Below are 25,755 nucleotides of genomic sequence, written 5' to 3'. Positions count from 1 at the left end.
GCTAACAGTTCAAAATTAATAAACACCAAGAGAATGAGGTAAGAGAGATAGATAAGCACCTTAACACCAGTTTGCCCAAAAATTGCATTATCTGCTGCAATGGTAAGATCACAAACCATGTGCAACACATGTCCTCCTCCAACAGCATAACCTGCAATCTGGTTTGGAATAGATGATAAGACGTGCACCAAGCAAAATGAATAAACAATTTTAAACCGATCGTACTCTTATAGACTTGAGTCTCTGTCAAGGAAACTGTAAACCAAATCACATGTATCTTCAGACGACTTAAAGTTCAATGCTCTACCAATTTAAACATTATTTCCAACATGTTTTATTCATACACAACCTTCCAATAGAGAATCCATGAGATCATCTACATGCAGAATTAAGGAAGGTGTACCATTGCAATTACTGGTTTGGGAAGACGCCGAATCGAAACCCGCTTCAAGATAAGAGATGAAGTAATATAAATGAACAATTAAGAGCACAAGTATATATGCATATGTTGCTGAAGATGGTTCCAATGGAGATCAATCACAAATAACTTATGAAAGGCTGAATATTAATAATCATTTTGGCATTGCAATAACACTCAAATAGGAATGATGAGTAAGGGCAGCAAAGAAAAAGAGTCCAAGGGGAAGCTTCCACCAAATTTTGGTTTAGAATAAGGTTTTATAGGTAGCAAGCTGATAACTCTATGAAATGAGAGTTATTATGGCAATTCTAAACTTAAATCAAGACCACTTAGAGAGTAAATGATGTGTTTTTATTGCATTTTTGTTACGTTTTGCATAAACATCCATTTTAGTTTAGTCTTAATAAGTTTTGCTTGATTTAAAGTGATTCATGCTAAAAAGAAAGTGAGACAATAATAGGAAGTCATCTGTCTAGGATATTGAGTAATCAGGTCTGTTTATGAGCCCCATGTTCAGCCTTGAGTTAAAAGATATCTTTAGATAAGATTATGTTACGGATATTGCTACAACAACTTTGATATGTGCATTGATTGAGTAACTGGGTGTCATCATTACAAATGATTGACATTCACATGAAAGATGAATGTTGCAGTGAAGAGGGATGGGTACTTTTAAGTTTTCATTCTTATTAGAGCAGTTTGAGTATGTGTGATTTCTGCTACTCCATATGTGAATAAACTTTTGCTACCTCTGAATTACATGCAATCTCTTGGTAACGTTGTAGCGTCTCTGGAATATAATCAAAGTAGCACACATACACTTTGGACAGAAGGAAACTTAAGTCTCGAACTGAACTATTATAGCTATTTTGCATGATTAAGATTGTGATATGAAGGTGGAAGAATCCTTGCAAATTTGATGACAGAGCTAAGTTATTTGTTGCATGTTGTGTGCATAAAGTGTTATAATGTTGTCATTACTTGAGGACAAGTAACGGTTTAAGTATGGGGGTGTGATAACTCTATGAAATGAGAGTTATTACGGCAATTCTAGACTTAAATCAAGACAACTTAGAGAGTAAATGATGTGTTTTTATTACATTTTTGTTACGTTTTGCATAAACATCCATTTTAGTTTAGTCTTAATAAGTTTTGCTTGATTTAAAGTAATTTGTGCTCAAAACATATGCATAATTGTAGATTTTCAGAAGTTTATAATCCATGAAGGGATGCTGAGCCAGTAGGCTAGCAAAAAGGAGGAAGAATATCGCAACAAAAGAAGTGAAACAAAATCTAGAACAGTGCAGTGTTATAGTCGTTGTTGGAACAATCATTACTGTAGCAATCCTGGAACAACGATAGAGAAAACTTAGAGCGGGATATCTGTAGAATTGCGATCTGCAGTTTCCTAATTTGACTCATGTACGTCCTGGGTTTTTGTTTACCCTAGATTTCAGTTATAAAAAGGGGCGCGTATCATATAAAACGGCTACAAGGAATTAACATTGAAAAATATTAAGAGGAAAAGAAAAAAAAACGATCAGAATTGAAAGGAACCGATGCTGCATCCTTGAAGAATCCAACAGAGTTATCTGGATTCAATCTTTGTCGTTCTCACTTGTTCTTCTCTTACTCTTTGATTGAACCAATGTATTTCATGACCAATATTTTGTTGTTTGTTTTTCTCTGTCAAAGTATGAACTAAACTTGTTGTAGTTGAGTGACAAACAATCTAAATGAGTTTTTGATTGTTCTTATGAGTTGCTATATAATTGCTATAGCATTTTATTCTAATAGTTATTATTATAACTATTATTTCGGTTGACCACCCATTTAGTGGTTCAAGTTAAGATAGAGCTGCAAAAGGGCATGTCTTAGTAGATATTATTAGAGTAATACTTGATCTTAATTTGAGTTTCCTGAATTAAGTTTATCTTGAATCCCATAAGGGCTATACTTGAAGTTAAGATTTGTGAAGAAGTAGACATAGGTACTCACCTTGTAGGGTGGAGAGAATAAATGTTCATAATGTCATGCTGTAGGTAGAATAACAACTGGTCATTGCTAAGTTACTTAAAGGTATGAGAATTCTAACACGCGACGGCTGATGGTGCATAATGATTATGCCCAGTGCTATAGAAATTGTTGTAGCAACCGGTGCTAATTTGATGAAAAGCAGTCAACCCATGAAGAGAGTTTGATCATTCAACTACCCTATTCTCATTTGATTCCTCTACGCAATTTAGTTAATTCATTTCATTTATACATTTATTTATTTTCTTTCCTTACAATTATCAATTTCGGTAGTCATCAACTTTCAATTTGTTCATCTTGACATAAAGGTCGATTGCACTATTGTGATTACTGTAGCATTTCTAGTAACATCAATCTCAGTGGAGACGATCTTGAATACTCATCACTTTATATTGCTTGTTGTGTACACTTGCAAATTGGCATTAATAGTAATTGATTGAAAATTAACCAACACAAGCACACGTTCCTATAAGTAAGCCTTTAAGGGGTACACTGTAAACACAATACCTGCAAATCTAAGACATTAAGGCGGCCAAAATTTTCATAATCGGCATAACCATCTCTGGTTCTCAATGCCTGGTCACCACCACTACAAAATGCCTTGGTTCCATTCAACAACATGTTACAAATAAAAAAGATGTCAATACAAATCATCCATAAAAAATATTTAAAAGTAGAATGTCATTCGGTTCTATGCCCTCATTGATATCTAGAAGTACAAAAAAAAAACTCACAATTTACTTGTCAAATAAGGAGAAGGCCAATAGTTCCAATTTCCAAAGATGGATTTTTCCTTGCGATAACATTTTAAAATGCTTACATCAGAAAATGAATGCCTAAGTCTATACAGAGTAATAGACGAACCATTAATGCAAAAATACAGAGGAATCAAGGATAAAGACAAGAAAAATAAATAGAGACCTTTTAGTATTAACTATAAGGCATTTGTATAGCGTTCTCTTCTGTTAGAATGATTGAAAAATTCCAACATATATGATGATGATATAAGTCCACCGAGATTAAAGCTAGCATATAAATTAGGTAAACCCAAGCCAAATGAGATATAAAATAATCTAAAACCTAAATCACCATGACTAAAATAATTCAACACCTAATTAATTTTTTAAAAATAATTTACCTTGATACTTTGCTACAATTGTGTGATGAAGCTCCAGTGAAGGATTCATCAATGGAGTCAGGAGGCTGCAGCCTAGATTTATACGACAAAGGTGAACGAGTTCAGGGTGCATGTAGCAAAGATGTAATGCGGCGACGGTGTTCTACGGGCATCTATAGTAAAGCTCTGGTGATGGATTGTCGATGGAATTAAGAAGCGACAGTGAGCTAACTGAGGAGATCGAAAATACACATCTGGAAAGTAAAATAAATTGAACAAAGCTTGAAAATTTGAACAAACACCCAGAATTTTGAACAATTTTTGCAAAACAAGAATCATCAAAACCTAACTCTAGCAAAGCTTGAAAATTAAAAGTCAAAACAAAAAAGAACATCAAAATCACACAAGCTAATTGTTGTGCAAATTTTATTGAACTCGCAAGTGCACGAATCTATTGTAGAATAGATTAATGGTGATGAGTGTCGATCCCACGAGGAGGTGAATTTTAATTATATGTAGAATTAATTTTGTATGAGGGTGGTTGGATTTGTGGTAAAAGTGATTTAGATTATCTTAAAATTGGAATAGAAATGGTGAGAATAAATTGAAAAGAAATCTATTGAAATGACGTACTCGGGTATCTGGATCCGTATCAACATGCACCATGAGCTAAATATTCCTTATTAATGCCAATTAAATCATGAGGGGGGAATCCACACCTCATGAATCACACTCTAATCAATATGGTGCTAAGGATTTATCGTGCCAAATAATAATAACCTTGTACTAAGGAGCCGGTGAAATCAGGGCGGTATTTAGATTATTATTATTTGTCGATGAGAAGTCAAAACATCCACAAAAACCAAAAGGGAAAAGAAAGTAAATTTACCAATTAAAGCCCATGACACATGTTGAGACTTCACCTTCAACCCAAGCTTGAAAGAAAATTAGCTACTCATAATTGAACTAGGGGCAAAATAGAAATTTATTAAAATACGTAGAAAATACAAGATGGAGAAGGAATTACAGAAAATGGAGCCCAAAAATGGATTCAAAGATGCTAAATTAAGGGGGGGAGGCCCAATTTTTATAGATATATTGAGTAAATCATGGCCATCGAATTAAAAATAGTTTGGACGCTCAGGATTGCGCCACGTCATCAATCAACAGTACGCTATTTGACCACGCGGTTTGAACAATGACACGGTTTGACCTGACTTGAACAGTAACGCGGTTTGGTTGAAAATAATTCTGTGTATATACATGTACCATTTTTGGTCTACTAACATGCTGCCACGTCACCAATTGACACAACTTAAAAGTAATTTTTAACTCCCAAGTATAAGAGTGTCTTGTTGTATTATAACTCGGTGAGTCCGATGTCGATCCACAGAGAAACGATTTAATTAGTTTATTTTATTTTAACTAAAAATTGAAATTAAAACTTAAATATAAACAACTTAATTTAAATGAAACTATTAAATTGAACTAGTTAGGGTTATGGATCCACTCTTAGAAGTAAATAAAACTTAATAAATTCTTTTTGCTAATTTTTTTAGATTTATTACCCAAAAGATTAATTATACAAATTATTATTATTTTCCCTTTAATTTTATGATGGATTAAGTATTTATTGTGCCAAAATTTAATTTGTCTACAATAAGTCAAAATACCATTTCACTATGCCTTATATTAAGATCTTAAGAATTTGTTGTGCCAAATTCATTTGTTTGTCTACAATAAATCAAAATTTCAAAATATAAAACATGTATAAAATTAAATAGAAAATAATTTAATTTATAAAATTAAAAATAGAATTTGATTAAATCATATTTATTTCCTAAGAGTTTCACCTTCCCCTAACTAATATTATTTAGTTAAGCATAATTAAAATAAAAAGTAGTAAAATTGAATTACTTGTAATTAAAAGTAATAAAAACAACTAAAATTAGAAATAAAACTAATTTTATTTATCAAAATAATTATACAAAATATTAAAAACACACCTGGAAATCAAGATTACAAGGAGATTGAGGGAATTTGAGAAGAAGAGAGTTGTAGAGAGATGATTAAAACATAAAAATGAGGCCCTATTTATAGAAAAATAAATTCATAATCCAGTGTTTTGTGGTCCATCATAGGCTTCATGCATGTGCTCCTCACAACCCTTAGATCAAGATCCAATGGTTGGTCAAACTTCAAAAGTCAACATCACACATGGCATTATTTGACTCGTCCGATTTACCCAAAGAACGGTTGAGATTTGGAGGGTTAATAGGTGGATTGGGTCGACCCGAATACAAAGATTCGGATCCTCCAACTTGCTTCACCAACCATTGCCACGTGGCACAATCATGGCCATTGAATCATGAACGGTTGAGATTTGGTCAAGATTGCCAGCTATCCCATGCACTCATATCTATTGTAAGCTCATTTCATCATCCAATCAGTGCTCGGTCAACAGAAAAAATCAACTTTTTTTACATAAGCCAAATTTTAAGCCGATCTTGACTGATCTTAAGGTTTTCAGACCTCCAAAATCTAAATTTGACCTCCGGTTATCTGTTTGGAGCCTCGAAGTATGTGAAATTAATATTTTTCCTAATAAACACATAAAAATACACAAAATTAAATATATTTTAAACATAATTAATAATTCATAATATATTAAATAAACACAAATATAAATTATAACATAAGCATAAAATAACATATTATCGCTTGATAATTAAACAATTTTTAATACTAATCACACTTCCCAACCAGCTTATTGCTAGCCCTCTAGCAATTAAAGCATTATATTAAATTAAGATTTATAAAATTCACATGCAAGTTAATAGTTGTTCTTCTATCCTCTAAATTACCAAATAAATGAACTCTCCCAAATTCCTTTACCACATTGATGTTCACTCATTATCCAGAATATCATCAAACCTTCTTTTGTGCTCAAGTAAATAACACAATACTTATGGGGCTTCATTAAAAGAAAAACAACATTTTCGTTCCAAAATTCATTAGAAATTATATCTTTAGACAATAGATTATTCAGACATATTTTTATTTATTATTATTATTTTTTAAATATTACATTTCTAACCCGTGTAGCGAGCTTTAGGTCAGTGACTCCCACACCAGTTGGCCTTAGGGCACTAGGTGTTGAAGCACCCCTACGGACTTAATTACTCGGGTTTCTAATAAACAAACAATATATCTATTACCCGTGTAGCGAGCTTTTGGCCAGTGACTCCCAGACCAGTTGACCTTAGGGCACTAGGTGTTGAAACACCCCTACGGACTTAATTACTCGGGTTTCTAGATATAACAAAATTAAAATTTTTTTTTCTTCTTTTTTTTTGTTTTTTTGTTTTTGGAAATATACACTTTCTACTACCTTAGATACTTTTCCTAATAAATCAAAAGAACTAAATGCTGTAAAATTTTAACTTACAACCCACTAGTATGTGTCATAATGTGTGTGTGAAGAATGATTCAATAATACCTGTTAAATGAGTAAACAATTAAATAACTTAATAACCAAGTGGAGAGTTCACAAATTTTAGTAATTCAAAGAAAAGGGAACAAAAACAACTTACTATGAATCTCAAAATCAAAATATAATACAACAAGACTATTAGGATGCGTCTCGAAAGTCGTGACTCTTTACACAACCATCCTAGACAAAAAACAATTTTTTTTTAACAAAGAAAAGAAAAGAGAAAAGAGAAAAACAACACACATATTTAAAACATACGTCAATTATCCCCACCCCACAATCTAATCTAAACATTATCTTAACATTTTATAATATTACAGATATGCAAAAAGAAAAAAAAGAGAGAATAATAAAAGAAGAAGAAGAAGAGATCTCACCTGAACTTGATGCAGAAGCTTAAAAGAAAATAACAAAGATGAAGAAAAAGTCAAATTTTTTTTTTTAACAACACCCTTAAGATTAAAAAGATGCGTTTCTAGAGAGACTAAGTTCTCTATATCCTGCCATCTTCGACTCAAATTTGTCCTAAGTTAGTCTTTACATAATTTTTTTTTTTTAATGTAAACACATAACCAGGACTAAGATATTCCACAATTATCAACTATTCCCTCCCCCCAACCTGAAAAATACATTGTCCTCAATGTTTTAAAAGGAAAGAGAAAGAGTTTAAAAGACAGCACATGAACACTCTAACAGAAAATATTTACAGACGGAGAGTTAAATATAAATCGCACTTCTTATTACTGCTACTGTTACCGCTACCATCATCAATCGACTAATTCAGTGCAAAAGTCTTTGGATCTGGCTCTGGTGTATAAACTTGCAAAAGATCAAGTAACTCATTAGCAGTAGAAGCAGAGATAAAGAGTTTTTTTACAAAATGTGGAACAAAATGATTCTTTATTGCATGGTTAATAAAAGTTAGCAAGCCGTCATAAAAATTATTAACATTTAACAAACCGATGGGTTTTTGATGAATGTTCAAGTGGGCCCAAAATGCAAATGTAATTAGTGCCTCAAAAGTTGCAAGATCTCCTGGCAAGAAAATAAAAGCATCAGCATGATTCATCATTTCAGATATTCTCTCTTGCATACTTGATACCACTAATTCTTCTCCAATTGGTGGGCCAGACAAGCACACTAGCGGTTTCATGGGTTTTGGGATAATGCCGAGTACTTGGCTTCCTCTGGTAAAAACAGCTTCTGAGACAAGTCTTGATAACCCTCATTCACCTCCTCCATATACAAGATGCAGTTTCCTCTCTGCTATGACATGACCAAGATCTACAGCTGCCTGAACGAACTACTTTCCATAGTGAAACCCAGAAAGCACACAAATGTTTTTGAATTGTTTACTCGAAAATGCTGCCATTGGACTAATTTTTCAAAAACAAGTTGTGAGTGTTTGAAAAACGAGCTCATATTTAAAGATCTTGGTGACATAAATAATGAGAAACAGCTGTAAATGGGTTGGCATATTTGTCAAATGACGAGTAAAGCTCGTGGCTCAATAATTCAAAAACAAACAGTAAAAAGAAAGTAATGATTAGAAAAAGCAAACAGTAAAAGAAACTAAATATTTATTAAATACAAAATCACATCGCTAAATGCAATAATGCAAATGATAAAATAACAGTAAAGTAAAATAACAGTGAAGTGAAAGGCTATTTACTGGTAGTTGTGATTGTGGCTCACATCTTCCTCTGGTTTTACGTCCAGTAACGACTTGAACGCCCTCTATGGGTCGAGGATCGACTTCCCATCCAGTTTTCTTATAAACTGGCAAACAGGGTCTTTTTGAGTCAGATTCCCAAGACTAAACTGTGCACTTTGTTTTTGGAATAGTATCCACAAATTATAAATCTCACGTTGCACAAATACGCTTCGATGCGTCTCAAGAGATCGTAAGATATCATCCAACGATTCTTTACTCATGCCATCTTTAACGAATTTAATTTTATCTTCACGAGTATCAGAAACCATTCCTAAAGATTTACAATCCGGTCGTTTGCAACCAAGTCTTACACAGTTATGACATTTTGAGCCAAGTCGTTTAGCTCTCCTTTTCTTAGCAAACGTACTTTTACCAAAACCAGGCATGTAAGAAACAAATGGATCGGAAAACTCACCTGCTAATCGGACCTTTGCTTCAATTAACCAACGAATGTCAGAAGGAATACCATTGATCATTAACAAACGCAGTCGTTCATAACGAGCTTTGTAAATTTTCCTTAGGGCATTCTGAGGGAGAGAGGGAAAATGCTTATGGAGTTTATGTTGTATTTCTTCCATGTTTGATTTTGGGATTTCAGTTATTGTGGGAAACTGAAGATACCGACTTAAGAAGTCACGGAGTACCGTTATCCGCCATTTATACGGGAAAATAAATCAAAACAAACCAAAATCAAATCTGCAAAATCAAATCAAGCGTGAAAGCGAGCAAAAAGAAGCACACAATATAAAAGAAAAATGAACTTACATTCGTCCTCTCATTGAGTTAACCTCAAGCTCCATTTGAAATTCATATATGCCACTCTCTACTGTTCTGAGTTGTCCCTCTAGATCCTCAACATAGGACACGAATTCTGGTGGTTACGGAACCCAAAGTGGATGTGATTTACAGCTTTGTATCAGGCCTCTTAAGTGAAATTTTATACGCAGAAATCTTTTAAAATGTGCGAACAGAAATTTTCTCATTGAGGTGCTCATGATGTAAAATGGAAATTGATGAGAGAATGTACAACTGTCAAACAAACACGCTTACACAAGAAAAGCAATGTTAAAAAAAACTATGTACAGTGCATCAATCTAGAGAAAAAGAAAAAAAAACCAAATATTGACAAGGTTTACCATAAACTAACCGATAGGGTGACATTCCTAATGACGTTTTAAATGCAGTACGGTAAGCCCAAAGTGCATCATTAAGTCTAAGAGACCAATCTTTTCGGTTTGGGTTAACCGTTTTTTCCAAAATTTGTTTTATCTCCCTATTTGCTAATTCAACTTGACCATTTGTTTGAGGATGATAAGGGGTAGCAATTTTATGTGTAATTCCATATTTCTTCATTAAAGACTCAAATTACTTATTACAAAAATGCTTACCTCCATCACTGATAATGGCTCGAGGGATTCCAAATCGACTTAAAATGTTTTCTCTTAAAAATTTAACCACAGTTTTACTATCATTATTTCGACAAGAAATTGCTTCAATCCATTTTGAGACATAATCCACTGCAACTAATATATACACAAATCCAAAAGATGATGGAAATGGACCCATGAAATCAATTCCCCAACAGTCAAATATTTCAATTTCAAGTATGGGATTTAAGGGCATCATGTTTCTTTTTGTAATTGATCCTGATTTTTGACATTTTTCACAACTTTTGCAGAATTCATATGTGTCTTTAAACATGGCAGCCCAATAAAATCCACACTGTAAAATTTTAGCAGTAGTTTTTCTTGAAGAAAAGTGACCACCACATGCTTCAGAATGACAAAAATTAATGACACTACTTACCTCATTATCAGGAATACATCGCCGAAAAATTTGATCTGGGCAATATTTGAACAAATAAGGGTCATCCCAATAAAATTTCTTTACTTCAACAAAAAATTTCTTCTTCTCTTGAGCATTCCATTGCAAAGGCATTTTACCTGTAACAAGGAAATTAACAATGTTAGCATACCATGGCATTGAAGTAACAGAAAATAAAAATTCATCAGGGAAAGAATCATTTATGGGTGTAATATCATTGCAGAATTCGGATGTGAGTCTTGATAGATGATCAGCAACAACATTTTCAGCACCCTTTTTATCTTTGATGGTAAGGTCAAATTCTTGTAGTAACAAAATCCAACGAATTAGTCTCGGTTTGGCATCCTGTTTACTCATCAAATATCTCACAGCAGCGTGGTCAGTAAACACAACAGATTTAGAGCCAAGCAAATATGAACATAATTTGTTTAATGCAAATACAACAGCAAGTAATTCTTTTTCAGTTGTAGAATAATTCATTTTAGCACTATCCAAAGTCTTACTCGCATAATAAATCACAAAAGGTTTACTATCCCTTCTTTGTCCTAAAACAGCACCAACAGCAAAATCACTTGCATCACACATTAATTCAAAGGGCAAAGACCAATCAGGAGATTGCATAATAGGTGCAGATGTTAAAAGACAAATTATTTTCTCAAAAGATTTTTGGCAATCATCATTCCATTCAAACGATGCATCTTTTAATAAGAAGTTACAAAGTGGTTTAGATATGACACTAAATTTTTTTATAAATCTTCTATAAAATCCTGCATGTCCTAAAAAGGATCGTACATCTCTAATTGTTTTTGGTTGTGGCAATTTAGATATGACTTCGATTTTTGCTTTGTCAACTTCAATTCCTTTAATAGAAACAACATGACCCAAAACAATTCCAGAAGTAACCATGTAGTGACATTTTTCCCAATTCAACACGAGTTCTTTTTCAACACATCTTTTTAAAACTTTCTCCAAATTATCAAGGCAATCATCAAAAGAATTCCCAAACACAGTCAAATCATCCATAAAGACCTCTAAACAATGTTCAACCATATCACAAAAAATGCTTAACATACATTTTTGAAATGTTGCAGGAGCATTACAAAGCCCGAATGACATTCTTTTAAATGCAAATGTTCCAAAATGACATGTGAATGTGGTCTTTTCTTGGTCCTCAAGTGCTATAGGAATTTGATAATAACCTGAATATCCATCTAAAAAACAGTAGTAGGGATGTCCTGCTACTCTTTCTAAGATTTGGTCAAGGAATGGTAATGGAAAATGATCTTTTCTAGTGGCTTCATTTAATTTTCTATAATCAATGCACATGCGCCAACTAGATATAATTCGTGTTGGAATTAATTCACCTTTTTCATTTTTAACAACAATGATTCCAGATTTTTTGGGCACTACTTGTGTAGGACTTACCCACTTACTATCAGAAATAGGGTAGATAATTCCCACATCAAGCAATTTAAGGACTTCTATTTTGACTACCTCTTTCATGTGTGGGTTTAATCTTCTTTGAGGTTGTTGACATGTTTCAGCATTTTCTTCCAAATTAATTCTATGCGTGCAGATTAAGGGATTAATGCCTTTAATATCATTTAAAGTCCATCCTATTGCATTTTTATGCTTTTTAAGAACAGTAAGTAACTTACCTTCTTGGTCGCTTGTTAAAGTAGAAGAAATCACAACAGGATAAGTTTGTTCTTCTCCAAGAAAAGCATACTTTAATCCTTCAGGCAAAGGTTTCAATTCCATTTTAGGTGCTTCTTGTTGTTCTGTCTTTTCAATACTTCCAAGCTCCTCAAATTTTGGCTCGTCATCATAATTTTACGAAGTCTGCACAGAATCAAGCAACGAATTTATATTAGAAATATCAAGTTCAAGTTGCTTATTTGACTCAATTGAATTAACTAAACAAACATTAGAAAGTTCAGAAAAATCCCCTTGTTGAATATTTTCCTTGATACAAGATTCAAACAATTCCTTTTATTCATCAGTATCATCTTCATTCTCATTTTCTTCATTAGGTTGCCTGCACATGTTGAAAACATTCAATTCCAAATCATATTCCCAAAGGATAAATTCATTAAACCATTCCTACAATTAATCAAAGCATTAACAGTTGCTAAAAATGGTCGACCTAAAATTACAGGAATTTGTTTGTAATTATTCACAACAGGTTCAGTTTCCAAGACAATAAAATCCACAGGATAAATAAATTTATCAACTTGTACTAAAACATCTTCCACTATTCCTTTTGGTACTTTAACTGATCTATCGGCAAGCAAAAGTGTAGTTGAAGTTGATTTTAACTCACCAAGATTAAGTTGAAGATAAACTGAATATGGAAGCAAATTAACACTAGCACCAAGATCTAATAAAGCATGCTCAATTATGTGGTTATCAATAATACAAGAAATGGTAGGACAACCGGGATCTTTATATTTCAACTTATTATTAGTAGACAGAATTGTACTTACTTGTTCGGCCATGAAAGCACTCTTTCTTACCTTCAATTTCCTCTTAACAGTGCACAAGTCCTTTAAAAATTTGGCATATGAAGGAACCTGCTTGATTGCATCTAATAGAGGAATGTTAACTTTCACTTGCTTAAAGATTTCATAAATTTCAGAAGAGTGGTTTGATTTCTTTGGTTTATTCAATACATGAGGAAATGGTGGTTCAAGTGGAACACTAGTTATTTCTTCACTAGGTGTAAGTTCATTTAGTCATTCCTTACCCTTTGAATTTTCATCATTTTCATAAGGTTCAAGCATAGGTCTATCAACAACCTTACCACTACAAAGAGTTATAACTGACTTGACTTGGTATGTGGGTGGATTTTGTTGAATTTTAGGATTTGGTTGTGGTTGGGCTGGAAATTTTCCTTTTTCTTGAATGGTGAGTGCAGAAGCAATTTTAGCAAGAGTATCTTTCAAATCAGAAAAAGTTTGTGCATTTTGATTGTTAATAACATCTTGCTTTCTGATGAATGAATGCATTGTGTCTTCCAGATTTTTCCAGGGTGGTGGAACATATGGTGCATAAGGCTGAGGATTTTGAAAATTTTGTGGAGGTGGTGCTTGTGAAGATTGTGCATTATTATTATTCCTCCAACTGAAATTCGGATGATTTCTCCAACCAGGATTATAAGTCTGTGAATATGGGTTTCGTTTATTGAAAGTGTTAATGACATTAGCTTGATCATTTAGACATTCTTTAAGTGCAGGCAAAGTGGGACACTCTTGAGTGAAATGATCATTCGAATTACATATGTTACATGCAATTTCTTGAACAGATTTTACTTAATCACTCTTTTTATGCTCCAAAGCTTCAACTTTCCTAACAAGGGATGCAAATTTTGCTTGTAAATCATGATCTTCCCTAAGGTTATGGATTCCTCCACTAGATGGAGATGATTGTTGCTTATTTGTCAATTCAAAAGTTCCAACAGTATCCCAATGTTGTGCATTTTCAGCTAATTGGTCAAGGTAATCTAGTGCATTTTCAAGATTTTTATCCCTAAATTCACCATTACACATCATTTCAATAACCTGTCTACTTTGGGGTATTAAGCCCTCGTAGAAGCAAGTGACCAATTGCCAAGTTTCAAAACCATGATGTGGACATATGTTAAGCAATTCTTTAAACCTATCCCAACATTGGTATAATGTTTCTCCATTTTTTTGAGTGAAAGAACTGATTTGCCTTTTAAAAGAATTTGTTCTATGAGGTAGAAAGAATTTTTTCAAAAACTGTTCTTGCATGTTATTCCAAGTTCTTACTGATCCAGATCTAAGGTTTTGTAGCCAAGTTTTAGCTTTATCTTTTAATGAAAAAGGAAAAAGCTTTAATCTAATTATGTTCATGCTACAATTTTGGTCTGTGTATGTATTATAAACTTCCTCAAAATCTCTTAGATGCAAGTACGGATTCTCAGATTCTAAACCATGAAATGTTGGTAAAAGTTGGATAATACCTGGTTTAAAGTTGAATCGAGATGCTTCTGGAGGAAATACTATACACGACGGTGCTCCGGTTCTGGTTGGATTCATGTAGTCTCTCAGAGTTCTTGGTTGATTCTGATCATGCCCATGTTGAGATTGTTGTCTCCCTGATCAATTTAAAGGTTAAGTTCGCCCAAAACGTTTTCGCCTTGATTCTCATCCATGATTGGTGGTGGAGATTGAGATCTACGAATTAACCTGCCACTCGAAGATCGAGACCAATGTCTCATGCAATGGTTATGTTATAAAGATAATATTTACACAAATTGATAACAAAATAAAATAAAAAATAAATAAGCAAATAATATAAGTATACAAAAGAAAATTAAATAACAATTTTAGTGGTTGAACCCACCAATTAAGTATAAAATAAATGCAAAATAATAATAGAAAAAAAATGGTGGTTGAACCCACCAATTAAAAAAAATACAAAATTAAATAAATACTGAAAATTAAATAACTGAAAATTAAAGTTAAGAGTTAGTAGTTAGTTTGGTGGTTAAACCCACCAATAAAGCAAAAATAAATAAATAAATACGAAATAAAATAAATGCAGAAAATTAAATAACTGAAATTAAAAAAAAGTTAGGAGTTAGCAGTTAGTAAGTTAAGAGTTAGTAATTAGAGTTAGTGGTTAAAGTTAGTTTGGTCCAAAATAAGTCCAAATATGTTCAAAATATGTCCAAAGTATGTCCAAGTCTTGATTATTTTGAGGAATTTCGTCTAGAGATTTTATTACAAATTATTTTTAATTTTATGGCAAAACTATAATTTTTAGAAGTTTAGAATTGAGCCTTTTGGGATGAAAGTGAAACGGTTGAAAGATGTTGGGGGCCGAACGTAATTACAAGAAGATTGGGCTAGAAACGGGAATTGTTGGGGTGAAATGAGAATTATGAAAGATACAGGGTCAAAAGAGAATTTAAGAAAACGAAAAGGGAGTAAACAAAAATTTACACAAAGCGAAAAATAAAAAACCAGAAAAATAAAGCAAAATAAAAACTTTTCCCCGGTAACGGCGCCAAAAACTTGACACAACTTAAAAGTAATTTTTAACTCCCAAGTATAAGAGTGTCTTGTTGTATTATAACTCGGTGAGTCCGAGGTCGATCCACATAGAAAAGATTTAATTAGTTTATTTTATTTTAACTAAAAATTGAAATTAAAACTTAAATATAAACAACTTAATTTAAATGAAACTATGAAATTGAACTAGTTAGGGTTATGGATCCACTCTTAGAAGTAAATAAAACTTAATAAATTCTTTTTGCTAATTTTTTTAGATTTATTACCCAAAAGATTAATTATACAAATTATTATTATTTTCCCTTTAATTTTATGATGGATTAAGTATTTATTGTGTCAAAATTTAATTTGTCTACAATAAGTCAAAATACCATTTCACCATGCCTTATATTAAGATCTTAAGAATTTATTGTGCCAAATTCATTTGTTTGTCTACAATAAATCAAAATTTCAAAATATAAAACATGTATAAAATTAAATAGAAAATAATTTAATTTATAAAATAAAAAATAGAATTTGATTAAATCATATTTATTTCCTAAGAGTTTCACCTTCCCCTAACTAATATTATTTAGTTAAGCATAATTAAAATAAAAAGTAGTAAAATTGAATTACTTGTAATTAAAAGTAATAAAAACAACTAAAATTGGAAATAAAACTAATTTTATTTATCAAAATAATTATACAAAATATTAAAAACACACCTGAAAATCAAGATTACAAGGAGATGGAGAGAATTTGATAAGAAGAGAGTTGTAGAGAGATGATTAAAACATAAAAATGAGGCCTTATTTATAGAAAAATAAATTCATAATCCAGTGCTTTGTGGTCCATCATAGGCTTCATGCATGTGCTCCTCACAACCCTTAGATCAAGATCCAATGGTTGGTCAAACTTCAAAAGTCAACATCACACATGGCATTATTTGACTCGTCCGATTTACCGAAAGAACGGTTGAGATTTGGCGGGTTAATGGGTGAATCGGGTCGACCCGAATACAAAGATTCGGATCCTCCAACTTGCTTCACCAACCATTGTCACGTGGCACAATCATGGCCATTGAATCATGAACGGTTGAGATTTGGTCAAGATTGCTAGCTATCCCATGCACTCATATCTATTGTAAGCTCATTTCATCATCCAATCAGTGTTCAGTCAACAGGAAAAGTCAACTTTTTTTACACAAGCCAAATTTTAAGCTGATCTTGACTGATCTTAAGGTTTTCGGACCTCCGGAATCCAAATTTGACCTCCGTTTATCTGTTTGGAGCCTCGAAGTACGTGAAATTAATATTTTTCCTAATAAATACATAAAAATACACAAAATTAAATATATTTTAAACATAATTAATAATTCATAATATATTACATAAACACAAATATAAATTATAACATAAGTATAAAATAACATATTATCGTTTGATAATTAAACAATTTTTAATACTAATCACCAATCAATAGTGTATAAGAATTTTAGTCCAACAGGATCATGACACCTCATCAGTCAATGCCACATCATCGGTCAATGCCACATCATGGATCCATCTATGTGAACAGTGTCGTGAACAGTAACGTAGACAGTACCGTACATGTGAACAGTTCTATTTTTCTTTTTATGCTCCTCCTAAGATTTTCGACGGTCCTGAGTTCAAAAGTGATGTCCGTTTTGCCGTCTGATCTCTCGTTCATTGTGAAATAACCATAATACCTCTAAAATATATAAAATACTTAATTAAAATAAAACACACGTAATTAAATCACAAGAAACATAAATACATAAAAGTAAGGGTATTAGTAAGACTTGAAATGTAAAATGACGATTTTCTCCTTTATAAATATACATTTTCTAACACTCAACACACCCCCCAACCAGCTTATTGCTAGTCCCTAGCAAATAAAGCAAAAACAAAATTCAAGTACAAAATAATTTTTTTTTAACAATCATGTTTATTTAATCAGACTAATGATAATAATAAAATAAAAGTATAAGCATTATCTCCAGTCTAAAGAAACATCACACCCACATCAACCATCCACATGAATCAGCCCAATAGACTTTGTCACAGCTACTTTCAAGAATGACATGTTAAACCTCAAAATCTCACTGGAAATAGTGACACTCTCACAAAGAAATTGAACCCAATAAAAATAGTCACTCCAATGAATGGTAATTGAGAGAAAATAATAAAGAAGTGATATCACATGCTCTCACCAAGATGAAAGAAATATGCCATCAGCTTAAAAATAATACGATCTCAAGTCAAATAAAAATGCTAGTCAACCCAATTTATTTATTTATTTTATATATCACTACATCTTTTTAGCCCATATAACTAGCGTCTACTTCAGACTATAGTTCCCTAAAATCAAAAAGGACTTTTATTAGGACTTAACGTAGGCTAGGGACATGGCTAACAAAGGAGGGGAAATAAGGAAAACAAAGTGTATGTTTGAGAAAAATGTAGAGATTTCTTTTTTTGGAAGTTGCAAGGTGGATTTCACCTATTATTGTTATTTTTATTTTTGAACAACATTTTTTTTTTGCTTTTGTTTGGCATAACTTCACTAAAAAAAATAATTATTTACATTATCTCAAACATAAATAGGTGATGTAACTTGTAAGATATCAGGTAATACTCCAAATCGGGGTGGGTCAAGATGATAAGTTTGACAAAAAAAATATTTTTTTTTAAAGGCTCAAAAGGGTTAACTATGGATATTTCATAAAAGGGATGACTAGAAAGGCTCAAACGGATCAAAGATGGCCTTTCCATAGTCTTTTAGGGCTCTAAATAATCTTCCATATCTACTAGTTAGATGGGCCTCCAAATGTAGCAACACACATTTTTTTTTATTTTTTATTTTATAATTTTTTTTAAGGGTTAACTCAAAAGAAATCTAGAGATCATGTTGTATAAAGAATGAGCAAAAGGGTTACTCTCCAAGAAAAATGATAGGCTCAAAAACTCATTTGATACTTATTATGACATGTTCATTCATTCAAGCAACTCATATTTGTCTCCGACATCAACATGTAGAGTAGCAAACATAGCGTGACCTCACTTAAGACCAAAGATAATACAAATACAAATATTTGTAATTAATCATGTCATCCAATATTAAAACAAATTACACAATTTTTTTTCAAACAAAATCCTACCTCCAAACCTATTCTAAACATGAAAGGAAAAAATGCATGCAGAAATGTGAAAATGATGTAGAAAAACTAATTAAAAAAGTTACACTTAAAATGATAGAAAAAGAAAACATTTTTTTTTGTTTAACTAAGAAGATGCGTTTCTAGAGGCACTACACTCCATATTCCGCCATCTTTGACTCAAAAATTTAAAAATGTATATTTATAAAGGAGAAATTAAAAAGAGGAAGAAAAATGAATATCAAAACTTAATAAAGAAAAAGAAAATATCTGAATTTTATTTTATTTTATTTTCAAACGATGAAGATGCATTTCTAGAGTCACTACACTCCATATTCAGCCATCTTCAACATAAAAAGATAGCAACAGTTAGTTTTTACAACAAAAAATCAGTAAAAACTTAACCAAGATTCCACAATTGTCGACTATTCCCTCCTTCCAACCAGAACGAAACATTGTCGTTAATGTTTTAAAGGAAAGAAGTAGAGTTTAGAAGATATCACCTAGGTGGTGCAACACAGAAGAAAATATTTACAAGCGGAGAGTTAAATCTAATTTGTATTTCTTACTGCGGCTACTGTTACCATCATTATTCGGACGCTCCAACACAAAGGTCCATGGATCTGGCTCCGGTTTATAAGCTTGTAACATATCAAGTAGCTCATTAGCAGTGTGAGCACAAATAAAAAGCTTTTTCGCCTTGGAATGAATGAAATAGTTTTTTATTGCATGGTTAAGAAATGCGATAAAGTTACCATAAAAGTTATTGACATTTAACAAACCGATGAGTTTCTGGTGAATGTTCAAATGGGCCTAAGATGCTAATGTGATAAGTGCCTCTAGAGTTGCAAGATCTCTTGGTATGAAAATAAAAGAATTAGCATGATTAAGCATTTCAGTTATTCTTTCTTACATACCTGAGATGATTAACTCTTCTCCAGTCGGTGAGTCAGACAAACTGCCCAAAGGTTTTAGGGCTCTTGGGATGATGCCTAACACTTGGCTTCCTCTGACAAAAGCAGCTTCCGAGACTAATTTTGATAACCCTCGGTTACCTCCTCCATACACCAAGTGTAATTTTCTCTCTGCTATGCTTCGACCGAGATCTATGGCTGCCTCAACAAACTCTTTATGTTTGTCATAGTTAAATCCAGAAAGCACACAAATGTTCTTGAATTATCTATTGGTAGTAGCTGCTATTGGGATACTTCTCAAAAACAATTTGTGAGTACTTGACAAAAAATCATATTTAAGAATCTTGGTGACAGTGGGTCACAACTGTGTATGAGGTGACATGTCAGTGTCAAATAACACATAAAGCACATGGCTCGAGAGTTAAAAAGCAAACAGTAAAAAAATGATAAAATAAAATTATTAAAGACAATAATGCAAATGATAAAACAACAGTGAAATAAAATAACAGTGAAGTAAAAAGATATTTACAGGTAGTTGCAACTGTGGCTCACATCTTCTTCTGGTTTTACGTCCAGAAATGGCTTGAACGCCTTCTATGAGTTGAGGATAGGCTTCCCATCCAGTTTTCTTATAAACTGGCAAATAAGGTTGTTTATAGTCAGATTCCTGAGACTATATCGTGTATGCTCTTTCTGGAATAATGGCCATAACTGGAGAATCGCTTCTTGCACATATCCACTGGGATGCGTTTCAAGAGACAAAATGATATCATCCAATGACTCCTTATTCAAGCCATCCCTAATGAATTGAATCTTATCTTCCCTGTTATCAGACATCATTCCTAAAGAACATGGGTTTTTATTGCATCTCATTCTGGCACATTTATGACAAGCAACAGAAATTCTTCGAGATCTTCATTTTCTTGCATAATTTCCTTTACCACAACCAGGCATGTATGCAATAAATTTTGGAGGCAACTCACCTGCCAATCGTACTTTAGCCTCGATTAACCAACGGATGTCAGCAGGTATGTTATTCCTCATGAGCAATCGCATGCGTTCGGACCGAGCTTTATAGATTGTAAGGAGGGCATTATGAGGAAGTGAAGGGAATCGATTGTGAAGCTTTGCTAGAATCTCGTTTCTGTCCATACTTTCACCTCAGAATATCAGTTATTATGAGAAACTGAAGTAATCGACTTGATTGTCATGGAGTACCGTTATCTGCCACTTCACCGGGGTAACAAACTAAAGCATACAAACAGAAAAATAAATTAAAACACACAAAGAAAATTAAAATCGTCCTTTTATTGAATTTACCTTAAGCTCCAACTGGATGTTGTAGACACTTCTCTCAATGTCTCTGAGTTGGCTTTCTAAATTCTCAATATGTACGAAGTGTTAAGTAATAATGACATTCGACCATGCATGCAATGAATACAAAATAAATGGGAACAAAACAAATAAAAATAAAGAAGAATCAGAAATTACAGTACTAACCTTATTATGCTGTTAAAACCTTTCTACAAAAACACACTAAAAAAATACGTGAAATAAATTAATAAAATAAAAAAATTACAAAGAAAAATAACTAAAAAATTAAATTACAGAATTTTAAAGGAGAAAAAAAATTCTTACCTCTAAATGCAGATTCACTTTTTTTTAATAAGAAAAAAATACAAGAAAATAAATAAAAGAAATTATTCACAAAAATTAATTCTACGAATTAAAACAACTTACCTCCCCGACAACGGAGCCAAAAACTTATTGTGCAAATTTTATTGAACTCGCAAGTGCACGAATCTATTGTAGAATAGATTAATGGTGACGAGTGTCGATCCCACGAGGAGGTGAATTTTAATTATATGTAGAATTAATTTTGTATGAGGGTGGTTGGATTTGTGGTGAAAGTGATTTAGATTATTCTAAAATTAGGATTGAAATGACGAGAAAAAATTGAAGAGAAATCTATTGAAATGACGTACTCGGGTATCTGGATCCGTATTAACATGCACCATGGGCTAAATATTCCTTATTAATGCCAATTAAATCATGAGGGGAGAATCCACACCTCATGAACCACACTCTAATCAATATGGTGCTAAGGGTTTATCGTGCCAAATAATAATAACCTTGTACTAGGGAGCCGGTGAAATCAGGGCGGTATCTAGACAAGATTATTATTATTTATCGATGAGAAGTCAAAACATCCACAAAAACCAGAAGGGAAAAGAAAGTAAATTTACCAATTAAAGCCCATGACACATGTTGAGACATCACCTTCAATATCCAAGCTTGAAAGAAAATTAGCTACTCATAATTGAACTAGGAGCAAAATGAGAATTTATTAAAATACGTAGAAAATACAAGATGGAGAAGGAATTACAGAAAATGGAGCCCAAAAATGGATTCAGAGATGCTAAATTAGGGGGGGCCCTTTTTATAGATACATTGAGTAAATCATGGCCATCAGATTAAAAACAGTTTGGACGCTTAGGATTGCGCCACGTCATCAGTCAATAGTGTATAAGAATTTTAGTCCAACAGGATCGTGACACCTCATCAGTCAATGCCACATCATCAGTCAATGCCACGTCATCGATCTGTCTATGTGAACAATGTTGTGAACAGTACCGTACATGTGAATAGTACCGTGCATGTGAACAGTGCCATTTTTCCTTTATACTCCTCCTAAGGTTTTCGACCGTCTTGAGTTCAAAAGTGATGTCCGTTTTGCCGTCTGATCTCTCATTCATTATGAAATGACCATAATGCCCCTAAAATATATAAAATACTTAATTAAAATAAAACACACGTAATTAAATCACCAGAAACTTAAATACATAAAAGTAAGGGTGTTAGCAAGACTTGAAATGTAAAATGACGCTTTTCTCCTTCATAAATATACATTTTCTAACACTCAACACTAACCCTAAATAGTGCGTACAAATCAAAGTTTGAAATTATGAAAACACAATCGAAATCACGGTATAATGGATTCACAGAAGCGACGAGAAACAACATGCAAACAAGAAATTGGACCTGAGTAGTGGCTAAGAGGCTGGGATGGTAAAGAGATTGTTGTTGAAGAAGTGCTTGCTGCACTAGTGCTTGTTACTACTGCTTCAACCTCTGGTACTGCATTTTCCTTCAGAATCGAAGGATTTGTAAACTGTTTGTTGAAGGATTTGTAAACTATTTGGTTCCTGAGAAAATTTCATTAAGGTTTCTTGAGAAAATGAAAGAAAATAAAAAAAATGAAGAAAATGAGAGTGATGAGAGGAGCAACATTTTATTTTCTAAGTGTGTATTCGTTTAACACTTAGAAAAAAAAAAGAAGAAAGAAAGTTTAAAGTACTCAAAACGGTACAGTTTTATTAGCATTTTTTTTAAAATTTTTTAAAACAAACATTTTTTAAAAATAAAATAATATATAAAATTTGGGTTAAATATGGCCGAAGTAATTTTTCTATCACATTTTCTTAATAGATTAAATTTCTATCATAAGTTCGTGATAAATGATAATCCTATCATAAAGCCATCATAAATTCATGATAGAAAATATTTCTATCAGAAGACCATCAAGAAATCCGAATGTTTTTGTTTTAGAGCTACCTGATAGCCACTCTTCACTAAATACTGCCCTCTTTGATCATAATGCCAAATCAGCTTGTCATCATTTTTTTTCTTGGTAGAAGAATTTGCACAATTGCATCAACATCCTCCTTGCCAAATGGTCGTATATTAATTCCTCCTTCCACTGGTAGTCTCCATTAATTAGCTCAGCAACAAGAGTTTCTTTCGATAATCTCGAAGGAGTTGTTGGTTTGAAAGTTGTGGGTTTAAGAATCTAGCTGCTTTCAAAGACTTTCAGCTGCTGTCCATTACCTAATCTTTATCTACAGCCTTTTACCAACACTTTTCTTCCCCATATGATGCTTCTCCAAATGTAGAAAAGCTTTGATCCCAAATTAGCCTCTATAAAATTTAAGTACCTACAATACATGGCTTTCAATATTTTGGCCACCAAAGAATCAGGAGCTTGCATAATTCTCCAACCTTGTTTGGCAAAGAGGGCTTGGTTGAAGCATGACAGATCTTTGAAGCCCAAACCTCCTCTAATTTTTACTTGACTTATATTTTCCCACCTTGTCCAGTGAATGTTTCTTTTTTCCTCTGTTGAGCCCCACCAGAACTTAGCCATAACCCTCTGTAAATCATCGCATAACCCCAATGGGATTTTGAACACATTCATGGCATAAGTTGGGATAAATTGAGCCACAACTTTAATGAGTATCTCTTTTCTGCCGCTTGAAAAAAACGTGTGCTGCCAGCTGGAAATCTTGCTTACCTTTAGCTTTATCTCATTAAATAAGCTCTTCGTCCTTCTCCCTATCATTGATGGTAGGCCAAGATACTTTTCATGCTTGGAAACAATCTTAAGCTAAAAATTTTGCTTTATATACTCCGGCTTTATACCACTGCTAAAAAACATTGATGATTTCTCCAGGTTGAAGATCTGTCCAGAGGCTCTCTCATAACATTCAAAGAGTTTTTTTAAGTTTGTGCAGTCTTCCACAGTAGCTCTAGTGAATATTTAACTGTCATCAGCAAATAAAAATTGGGAAATAGATAGGTTTCTCCCAAACTGGAGGACATGAATAAGCTTTTGATGCTCCACATGTCTGATACGATTTGAGAATACTTCAGCACACATAATAAAAAGGTAAGGTGAGAGTAGAGAACCCTGTCTAAGCCCTCGTTGTGGATAAAGCAACCATTTTGCTACCCTATTAACAATGACAAAAAAAGAGACTATAGTGACACAATTCATATTTAACTCTACCCATCTACACGAAAACCCCATTCTCAACATAATGTGTACAATAAAAGACCATTCCACTCTGTCATAGGCTTTACTGACATATAATTTAAGAGCCACTAGCCCATGTTTTATTTTTTTGCTGTCTTATGCAAGCATTCATACCCTATAATAGTGTTATTCGAGATCAATCTGTTTGGGATGAAAGCACTTTGGGTTAGGGGTATAACATGATGAAGAATATTTTTCAGCCTATTTGCTATTGATTTAGCTACAATTATGTAGATGACATTGCATAAACTTATAGGTTTAAAATCTGTCACTTTCAAAGGTTTAGCTACCTTAGGAATCAGTGCAATATAAGTATAGTTTTTTGGGGCAATAGAGCCTCAATTATTTAAGATATGAAGACATGTTTTAATGACTCCATACCTGATCAAGTGCTAATGCTTTTGATAAAAGGTAGCTGGTAACAGTTGGAGTCAATTCTTATAAAGCATCCAAAATGCACTCTTTTATGGGGCTAGAGGTGGTGAACAAGTCTGTAAAATAATTGCAAAACTGCCTTTCCACTTCTTCTTCGTCTTCAACCCATACATTCTGCTGGTTCAGCACACCCCAAATCATATTCTTTTTCATTGGCGCTAAGGCTTTAGAATAGAAGAATTTAGTATTTCTATCCCCTTCTTTTAACCACTCTACTCTTGACCTCTGCCTCCAGTAAGTCTCCTCATCCATCAGTAAATTTTCAATTTGTTTCTCCGTATTTCTTATTTCATTTTTTGCTTCATACTGCACATGATTGAACTTTATTTCCATAAGCTTTCTTTTTAGCTGATTCACTTTTGCCATCATATTCCCGAATTGTTGTTTACTCCACCTCTGCAACTGTGCCTTGGAGCTGTTTCCAGCCTTTTTAAAACACTGCACATGGTTATTTCTCACCCAACCATCATGACTTCCCCACTCCTCCATAACAATACGTTTGCATTCATCATAAACACTCTACATGTCTTCGTAGTGCATGTGAGACCTGGTCCTTGGTTTGTATCTCATCTCCTATTTCTATCTTGCATTTCCAGCATTATGGGAGTATGATCAGAACTTCAGGTGTCTAGGTTATAAGTCATTAGCTCAGTTAGACCAGTCTCCCAATCCTTAGACCCCAAGAATCTATCCAGCTTTTCTTCTATAAAATGGGGTCCGAACCTTTTGTTTGA

The 25,755-nt window shown here is 33.0% G+C and overlaps 1 pseudogene; it reads right to left on the bottom strand.

Annotated features, from left to right (window-relative positions):
• Positions 1 to 12,595: 12,595 nt before the first annotated feature.
• LOC127899860 (uncharacterized) lies at positions 12,596 to 25,510 on the bottom strand (annotated as a pseudogene).
• Between the last annotated feature and the right edge of the window lie 245 nt (positions 25,511 to 25,755).

This window comes from Citrus sinensis, chromosome 9 (assembly GCF_022201045.2).
Source record: "Citrus sinensis cultivar Valencia sweet orange chromosome 9, DVS_A1.0, whole genome shotgun sequence".
Lineage (NCBI taxonomy): Eukaryota > Viridiplantae > Streptophyta > Magnoliopsida > Sapindales > Rutaceae > Citrus > Citrus sinensis.
The sequence above is the reverse complement of the archived record's forward strand: the minus strand, read 5'-3'. Positions and strand labels throughout refer to the sequence as shown.